Raw genomic sequence first — 9,615 nt, forward strand, 5'->3', positions numbered from 1 at the left:
GTCCTGGAATGTCCTTGGCATTCGAGACATTTCCTAAGCCGGGGTGATTTGTCAGGCATTGTGATGCGGAGTGGATTTAAGCCTGAACTCAGTCCAGGACACTTTCAAGTAACAATGACAGTACAAGTGGGGTCCATGTGTAAAAGGCACAACAGGGGCTGCAAGGGAGCCTTCTTGCAACATTTGGTTCTGGCACTGTAATTCTTGGGTGTCAGGTTCTCATAGATAAGACTGTGTGTACATTAAAATTTGAGTGGGGCAATTTGAAATGCTAGTGAAAAATGTAGAAAGGGCACTATAGGCCAAAGGAATAGCTTGAGCAAAGTTGGAATCACCGAAGTGCAAGGTTACCTTGAAAAACAGCAGAGCCCCCAGGGGTGGGTAAAATCTATGTGCTAGAAGAAGGTGTCTTAGGAGGTGAAACTCCAGATACCTCAGGGTCCAGGCATGAAGGGTGTGATGAACTCCGTGCTTCTGTGGAGTATGGTAACTTTACAAGCAATGAAGACTTCATGTAGGATTTTTAAGTAACATTTATTTTTTAAAAGTTAACAAGTGCATATAACAGGAAACTGAAAAACACAAGAAGCAAAGAAAAAAGTCATCTATAACCACAAGCAGTTTACAGTTTGACATGTCCTAAGTCTCCTGTGTAACCATCTACACAACTAAGCTTCCATTTTTGTGTAATTAAGATGATAAAGTTATGAACCATGCTTTTTCACACATCATGAATATTTACCATTTCAACGTCTCAAAACTGAGTATTCTGATAACCAAGAATACACACTACACCAACTCAGGGCGGAAGAAAAAAAATGTAATCCTGCCTTTCTTGGCGACAAAAATTTCATCTAGGACAAAAACAGCAACAGACCTCTAGATAAAGATATTGGCAAAGTTACAATTAAAACAATGCATTCCCTTAATGTTCAATTAAAAACGAGACACAAAGCAAGACAGTACATAAAATACAATGCTTCTAAGAGAATTCATTATGATCTGTACTTTTAAAATATTAGCAAGGAGGCAAGTTTCAACCGAAATACTTTGCAGTGTATTCCTACAGGACAACCGAGAGATGCACACACACCAACAGTTACCGTCACAATGCAGCTGTGGACACACCCACATCCCTCCCTCTCTCGGCCTTCCTCCTGCCCCTCTGCTACCAGCCCAGTTCTGAGATGGTTTAACAATCCCATGTCCAAGATGCCTCTTTTCTATCAATTGTAACAAAAAGCTATTTACAAAATGGTTAATTCACTAGCTCTATTTTTTATCATATACTGTCACCTCTGGACATCTAAAAAGCTCAAGATGTTGCAAAATGATGAACCTTGTCTACAATAAACAAAGGTAGTTACAAAAATGCACATTTAGACCTACGGTTATAACCTAACACTTTCTTCTAGGTAATAGAGATACTAACTAGCAAAGAGCCCTTCCCTGCACCCTTCCTCTTTTCCCCTCCACCATTTCAATGACTAAATACAGGACGAACAAAAGGGCATTTATAAAGGGATTACTTTACTACCTCTACCTTTAATATACTTCCGGCAGTAACACTTGTTTATCCTTGAATATATATAGCAATATTAACTAAAATGCACATATGTAACAATGGTTAGACAATCTGAATTTGTCGGGGGCACAGAACCCGACTCTCTGCACTTTCTCCCTCCCCCATGAACAGCCGGCATACTCTCCAAGACAGCCACGCCTGACAATTCCATTCCCAAATACAGTCATTCCTACAAATTAACAAGAAAAAAATTCTTAAAGGATGTCACTTTAACTCTTTTAACATGTGCTGTGCACTATCAAACATCTAGAAAGACCAGATGTTTCAAATAGGGATCTAAGTTTGTTCACTACACACAGAGCAGCAGTGAACCAACCGCACACGGAGGCTGTAATCTGCGTATCTTCTAAACAAGAAGGAACATTCTGGCCTAGAACTCTTCCTCTGCTCCTCTCAGTCAACCCTGCGGACAAGTGTAAGAAGCATCCGTAATGCTTAAAGGGTATCTTAACAATTTCACTTCCTCAAGTTGTCAGGAGTCTTTCCTAGGAATTTAACACAAACTGTATGTACACAATGTATTTGTCTACTAACTACTTCTGTCATACACTGGCAACCTCTGTAACATCTAGAAAGACTAGATGTTGTAATTAGGACATTCGTCCTTCATATACACTATATACACAGCTAAGTAAACAAAATGCACAGGCACATGCCAAGATGGTTAATCTGGCCTAACTATAAACATACTGGTATAAAGCCCTTTGCACTTGCCTCTCCTTCCCCGCTGAACCAGCACAAATATAATAATGTGTACTGCTCAGAGGTGGCTTGATCATTTTGATCATCCCATTTCCAAAACACAGTATTTAAAATGAACTTAACAAAAGGATATCTACAAAATGTGTTATTTTACTACCTCTACTTTTAACATACTTTGTGCACTTCTAAACATCTAGAAAGACTAGATGTTTCAAAAAAGGACTTAAATTTGTCCACTATATACACAGTAGTGTTGAATAAACTACACACATGTAACAATGGTTATATCTGAAAGTGCCTTCTGCACAGGAACATTCTAGTCTGAGCCCTTCATTTCTCCCTATTCCTCCCGCCTGCCGTCAACCCAGCAGGTCAAGTACAGGCACATGTGCCACTTAGATGTGACCTTACAATTTCATTCCCAAAAGTCCTTTTCAGAAGACGGCCTTTCGATGAATTGTAACACAAAGTGTACAAAATGTGTTAGTTTACTAACTCTACTTTTGTCATACATTGGCAACCTCTTTAATATCTAGAGACTAGATATTATAAAATTAGGACCCATTTGTCCAGTATATTCACAATATATACATTAAAGTTAAATGAAATGTGCATAACATATGGGGCAAAGGATAAGCTAAAATATTCTATTACACACTAGCAGAACATCTTTTTGCAATTTCTTCCCTCCCACCTCCCTCAACCCAGTGAACAAGCGTAGAGTACACTGTTTGGGGAGGTGGCTTATCAAGTCCATTGCCACAGACAGTATTTCCTATCAGGTTTTAAAAACTATTTACAAGAAGTGTTATTCTATTACTTCTACTTTTAAATGCTCTATGTCTAGAAAAGCTAGATATTTCATATAAGAACTCATTGTCCACTATTACACAGCACTGTTAAAATTGCACACTCGTTAACAATGATTATAATCTGAGGTATCTTCTAAATACGGCCATGTCAGCCTGAACCATTCCCTCTCTCACTCCCTTCTCTCCACCACCAACCCAGGGGACAAGCATAAGCATGTGTAATACTCAGAGGTGGTTGAACAAACTTATATCTAAAAATCATTTACACAAGACAAGCTTTCCTATGAATTTCCACACAAAGTGTACAAAATGTGCTAATTTTACTACTTTGTCATACTGGCAACCTCTGTAATATCCAGAAACTAGATATTGCAATTTTAGGACTTATTTGTCCATTATATACATTATATACAGCAAAACAAAATGTACATAACATACAAAAATGATTTTATCCGAAAATGTCCAAATATAAACACACTATCACACTACCTTTTGCAATTCTTTCCCTCCCACTTCCTCCAAATCACTGAACACATATACTGCTCAAAGAGGTGGTTTAACAATTCTGTTCCCTAAAGATGGTATTTTCTATGAATTTTAGTAAAAAGATATTTACAAAAGTGATATTTTACTACCTCTACATTTAACATACGTTGGGCACTTCTAAACATCTAGATGGACTAGATGTTTCAAATTAAGGACTTAATTTGTCCACTATATACACAGCAGTTTGGAATAAACCGCACACACATAACAGTTATAGTCTGAAAGTGTCTTTGAAATATGAACATTGTAGCCTAAGACTGTCCTTCCCTTCTCCAGCTCCTGTACCATACCAACCGCGTGGGCTATAATGCTCAAATTTGCACAAGACAAATCTTTCCTAGAAATTTTAACACAAATGTACAAAATGTATTAGTTTACTAACTCTATTTTTGTCATACACTGGCAACCTCTTTTAACATCTAGAAAGACCAGATGTTGTAAATCAGGACTCATTTGTCCATTATATACACTATATACACAGCTAAGTAAAACAAAATGCAGGAACATAAGGGACAATGGTCGATCGCGCCTCACTTAGAAACAGGGCAAAGAGCTCTTTGCACTTCCTTCTCCCCTGAACCAGGCAGATACAAGGGGCGCTGTTCAAGGAGGTGGTTTGGTCATTCCCAAAGTAACAACATTTAATATGAATTATAACAAGATCTTTACTAAAATGTCCTTTTACTACCTCTACTTTTATCAGGCACTTCAGAACATGTAGAAAGATAGATATTTCAAAAATGTACTTAGCATTGTCAACTATCATACAGTACTATGGGATAAAACGCACAGATTAAAAACAATGGTTATAACATGAAAATGTCTTCTAAATACGACCAGTCTGGCACAGAACCTTCTTTTCTTCCTCCTCAAGGTCTTCCACTCCAGTCTTCTACCTCACTGAACAAACGTGGCCGCGTGTCGCTCCTGATGTTTCATGTCACTTCTAGAGGTATCAAACAATTCCATTTCAAAGTCATTTCCAGAAGACATTTCTTTTGAATTTTTTTTAATGGGCATTTGCAAGACGCGTGATTTTCTAACTCTACTTTATCATACGTTGGCAACCTTTTCACATCTAGAAAGCCTAGATGTAGCAAAGTCTTCTTTTGAAAGGTTAGGGGGAAAGTTGAGAGCAGCTTTTTCATATTATATACACAGGCCTTCTAAAAATGGCCAGTAAATCTTCCCAAAGGCCTCTTCCTATTTGCCAAATGTAGTATGTTATTCTGCCATTTCTTTCTTCCAAAATCAAGGTCTATAGTGGAACGAAGACCAACCGCCCGAAGGCCCGCTAACCGTTTCACCCATCGCCGACTGGGGCTCTGCTCACCTTCTGGGCCCGTTAAGGCCTTTGTCCATCGCTGTCAGGACGAGGTGAGGTTTCATCCAATTGGGGCAGAAGAGTCGCCCCTGGTGCCGCATCCAAGCTCCAAGGCCTAAGTAAGGGTGGGAGAGCTTGTGTCCACACAGACTCGCCTTCTCGGGCCCTCGAAGGCCTAAGGGCCCTCCGCTGCATTCCAGCGGCCGCCATTCTTCTCGCCCTGCCACGCCCAAAGGCTGCGGGTCCTCTGTGGCTTGGCGGGGACTTCGCTTAGGCCCCACGTAGGCCCCGCAGGGGTGGTCCTGGAGAGCCCACAGTCCGCAGGGCAGGATGCGGGCTCTGAGGCCACCGTCATCAGGTCCCCGAGATGGAGGTGGGGGTGCGGGGAGAGGTTCGCTACTGCTTCAAAGCCTGGGCCCGGCCAGTGAGCACTGCAGGGAGGGCTTTGGGTCTCCGCAGGATAGAGTCTGCTGTCCTGTCCCCGGGCCCCCCAGTTCACCCGCCGGCCCTGGGCCGGAGGGCCCGGAGGGCCCGGAGGCGCTCAGAGGACAAGGCCGCGAACTGCTTCTCACTGCGATCTCTGCCGGAACTGACTTGGCAGTTCTTGACGCTGGCTAGAAAAGAGAAGCACCGGAAGTGCTCTGCGCCTGAACCCATGAGCCAAGGTTCCGGGACTGAAAAGTTCCGGATGGGAGGGAATGGGAGGGAATGGGAGAGCGCGGGCGAGGGAGTGGTCACGTGGGGAAAGGACGCCCTACTGGCTTGTCCTTTGCAATGGTAATTGTTAGTGACCTCAGAATACCCGAAAATGCATATTTCTCAGTTCCTTCACTCTTGCTGTTGGACTGGGAGGCTCTTTCCAATCTTTCATTCACTTATTCACCACCTTTTTTATTGAGTACCTTCTATGTGCCACGTAAGCACTAGATAATGCATCAGTGAAGGGAAAAAAACCCCCCCAAATTTCTACCCTCCTGAAATTTATATTCTGGTAGAGAAAACAGACAATTCTTAAAAATGCACAAAAGGCCAGATAGAAAACGAAAGTGCTATGGAAAAATTAAAAGTAGAGAAGGGGAATATGGGAAGTGTAAGTGTAGAATGTTTTGGATGGGGGCCTCGTGGCTTTTGAGCAGATGTCTGAAGGAGGTGATGTTGGGTGGAAGAGCCTTCTTGGCAGAAGGGAACAGCCAGTGCACAGGCTCTAAAGCTGGAGCATATGAGCCTGGCCTGTTCCAGGAACAGCAGAGAGGCTGGAGCAGAGTGAGCAGGCAGAAGGGTAGAGGTTGGAACAGGCCGTGCCTAGTGTGAAGTCACCCAGGTAACTCCAATAGGGTCACTTATTGAAATAGGGTGGCGGCTTGTACCGGGATGATGGCAGGAAAGGTGGCAAAAGTGGTTGAATTCAAGATAAATATAAGATCGGGTTTGCAGGGTTTGCTGATAGACCAGATGTAGAGTGTGAGATAGAGGAACTGAGGATAACTCCAAGGCTTTTGGTCTGAGCAGATGAAGGAGAGGAATTGCCACTAACTGAGATTAGAGAGACCATGGAATTAGCAAGTTTTGGGGAAAATATTGGGAATTCAGTTCTGGACACAGTAAATTTGAGATGCCTGTTTGATATTCAAGTAGAGATGTGAAGTGGACATTTGGATTTATGACTGGCATTCAGGGGAGAGTCTGAGTCAGACATAAATGCTGGGGCATCAGCAGCTATGAGGCTGCATGAGAAAACCAAGAAGTATTTAGAGAAAGAGTGGTCTGAGGCCTGAGTCCTGAGTCATGGGTAGAGATCAGGGCCATGAGAAGGAACCAGCAAAGACGACTGAGGAATAACCAGAGTGGTGGGAGAATAACCACAAGAGTATGGAGTCTTGAAAGTAAATGAAGAAAATGTTTCAGAGGAGAGTTGTCAATAGTGTCAAACAGTACTGATAGGTCACCTAAAATATGGTTGAGAATTACTATACTTCAAACTTTTATAATTCATGCTGTGATGGACCTTCTTGTGAATTTTCAAACTTTATGGAGTCTTCTGGGGGTTTTTGGCTACAACATAAGAAATATAAAGAAAGATCAATGGGCTGGTCCAGGTTTAAGTCTGTCAATGCAGTCTCAGATAGGATTTCCAGGAGGAAAATCCTGTAATTAAAAGACCCCTCTGCCCTGGCTGGTGTAGCTCAGTGGATTGAGCGCGGGCCTGTGAACCAGACGATGGCAGTTCGATTCCCAGTCAGGGCACATGCCTGGGTTGCAGGCCAGTTTCCAGCAGGGGATGCACGAGAAGCAACCATACATTGATGTTTCTCTTCCTCTCTCCTTCTGTTCCCCTCTAAAGATAAATAAATAAATATTTAAAAAAACAGGGCTCAGATGTGAGAACCCACCTTTATAAAAAAAATTAAAAAAAAAAAAGACCCCTCTGGTGAGATGAAGAAAGGGAGGATGATGAGAAGGCCAGGGACTGTGGGCACTGGGACTTTAGTACGCAGTGAGATGACTCAGTCCTGAGCTACAGGGGGAGGTACAGGAGTAGAAAACAGGTGAAGTGAGGGTTTCTTTGCAGAGGCATTCAGTACTTGGAGAGAAGAGGGAGGAGGGAAGGAGAAGCCATGGATCACACAAGATTTCAAACACTAGGGCTGGCTGGCTAGTTGTGCGGTTGATACATTAACCAAGAAAAGGAGAAGGAAAGTCTCTGTGGAGTTCCTGGTTCCCTTTCTGAGCTCCCTACCTGCTAAGCAGCCAAAGGGCTGGTATCTCTGGGACCTAAAGATGACAATGATGACAAACATGTATACATCCTCTTTCCTACTTGATATCTCTACTTGAATGTTCCAACAGTAGTTTAAACTCCTCTTGTATAAAACAAAACTCTTGATGTCTTCCCATGATTAATAATAATGAAACTTTCTGTGTATTTCTTATGTGCAAGGCACTGTGCAAAGAACTTGCTTTATATACTTTATCTTATTTATGAATTTACTAGTTTACTTTCTTTTTGTTTTTCCCTATGTTCCTAACCCCCAGTACAGTGTCTGACATATAGTAGACAATAATTGTTAAACAAATGAACAAATGTATTGAGCACTAACTGTGGGCCTGGAACTGTGCCAAGCACTTTACATATATTGCCTCATTTAATTTGCACAGTGACTCTGTGATGTTGATACTACCATTATCCACCTTTTTATGGTGAAAGGCTGTGTAACTCTTCTAGTTCACAAGAAGAACTAGTATTCTAACTAGAAGTAGTCTTTTTTGAAGGGCTTTCCAAAAGCTGGAAAATCATGCCAAAAATTCTTGGGTGTCACTGTTCAGCGGTGGGGCAGACCTGGGTCAGGGGTCAGGATTCTGTAGTGAGTTGGGCTAAATGCTCCAGTTCAATTCTGAGCATCCTCAGTGAGATAGGGGGGCTGGCCTGGAGACCCCAGACAAAACTCTGAGTCAAGGGTGCACCTAGTCTGACCACTGATGCCACCATGTCTTCCTGCCTGTCTCAGATCAAGGATGAGACAAGGGACAAAAGTAAAAATAATGAGTCTTCCTGACGCTTCTCCTTGGAGAACGTCACATGTCAGGCCTGTGACAGGGAAGGCTATTAGGCCAAAGGCTCCAAGCTCATTAGCAGGAATGGTGCTGAACTGCAAGCCACCCACGCAGCTTGCTTGGGAAACAAACACAGTGCAGTATCCATTCCTCCCAGGTCTGGGCCTGCATGGTTCCGCTGTTATCAGGATCAGCATGCACCTGCACTGAGGTTGGTCTGGTTGGCAGCAGGGCCCTAGAAATGGATTGTGTATGAGTGTGTCCCAGAGAGGCCACTCATAATCCTCCTCCTCCTTGTTGCTTGGATTCGGGACTGGTTCTGCCCTAGTACAGTTTCTCCAACTTGAATTGTTCTCAATTCAGCTTATCAACCTCCTCCATGCTCATGTACCACCAGCAGCAGGTTTTACTTCATTGTGAATTGACACAGTGATATTAGGTAAAACAGTCACTACATTAGCCTTGTCCTCAGTAGTATTTATGAAATCATCAATTTGAAATGCTCGTTATATGTTTTTTTAATGTCTGTTAAAGTAAACATACAATTCTTAAAAAATGTTCAGCTGAGTTCTACTTAAAATTATCTTGGTGCAACAAAGATGCAAAACAATTGGTGTCAAAGGGACAGAAGAGAAAACCTATAAAAGTTCCCACTGACCAAAGCTGGAACAATTTGAGCAACAAAATAAATAACATAGTATTAGATTATAGTCCTAAGTATAAACTAAATATCTGTGAATTGAAACTTATATAAATAAATGATTGAATAAATAAACAAATAAATAAATGGAATTCTGTAATTCTCCCTTACAGAATTCCAAATAATTTATACCCTCCAAATAATTAAGTTCTATACAGGATATAGAACTTGATTCCCCCCTAGAGTGTGGGCTGCACTTAGAGACTTGCTCTCAAGTAGTAGGAAGGAAGGAGAAGCACCTAACTTCACAGGGGAGAAACTTGGCAAACACTACAGTGACCAGGGACTCCAGGTGATGGAGTCATGTTGATAGCACGTGCTCCTGATCTAATGTCATGGGAAGGGCATTACCTCTGTGGTTTCTTTCAACAAAACCCTTAACTCCAGCCTAAGC

General features: G+C 42.1%; 1 long non-coding RNA gene across 1 annotated transcript; it reads right to left on the reverse strand.

The window, feature by feature from the left end:
• Positions 1-553: 553 nt before the first annotated feature.
• Positions 554-5,583, reverse strand: LOC118985428 (uncharacterized). The gene is made up of 2 exons (XR_005066118.1): positions 4,979-5,583; positions 554-4,591 (listed from the first exon to the last, which is right to left on the reverse strand). It is a non-coding gene; the product is annotated as an uncharacterized LOC118985428 (long non-coding RNA).
• Between the last annotated feature and the right edge of the window lie 4,032 nt (positions 5,584-9,615).

Source organism: Sturnira hondurensis, unplaced genomic scaffold, assembly GCF_014824575.4.
Source record: "Sturnira hondurensis isolate 20B ecotype Veracruz unplaced genomic scaffold, ASM1482457v3 Scaffold0004136, whole genome shotgun sequence".
Classification (NCBI taxonomy): domain Eukaryota; kingdom Metazoa; phylum Chordata; class Mammalia; order Chiroptera; family Phyllostomidae; genus Sturnira; species Sturnira hondurensis.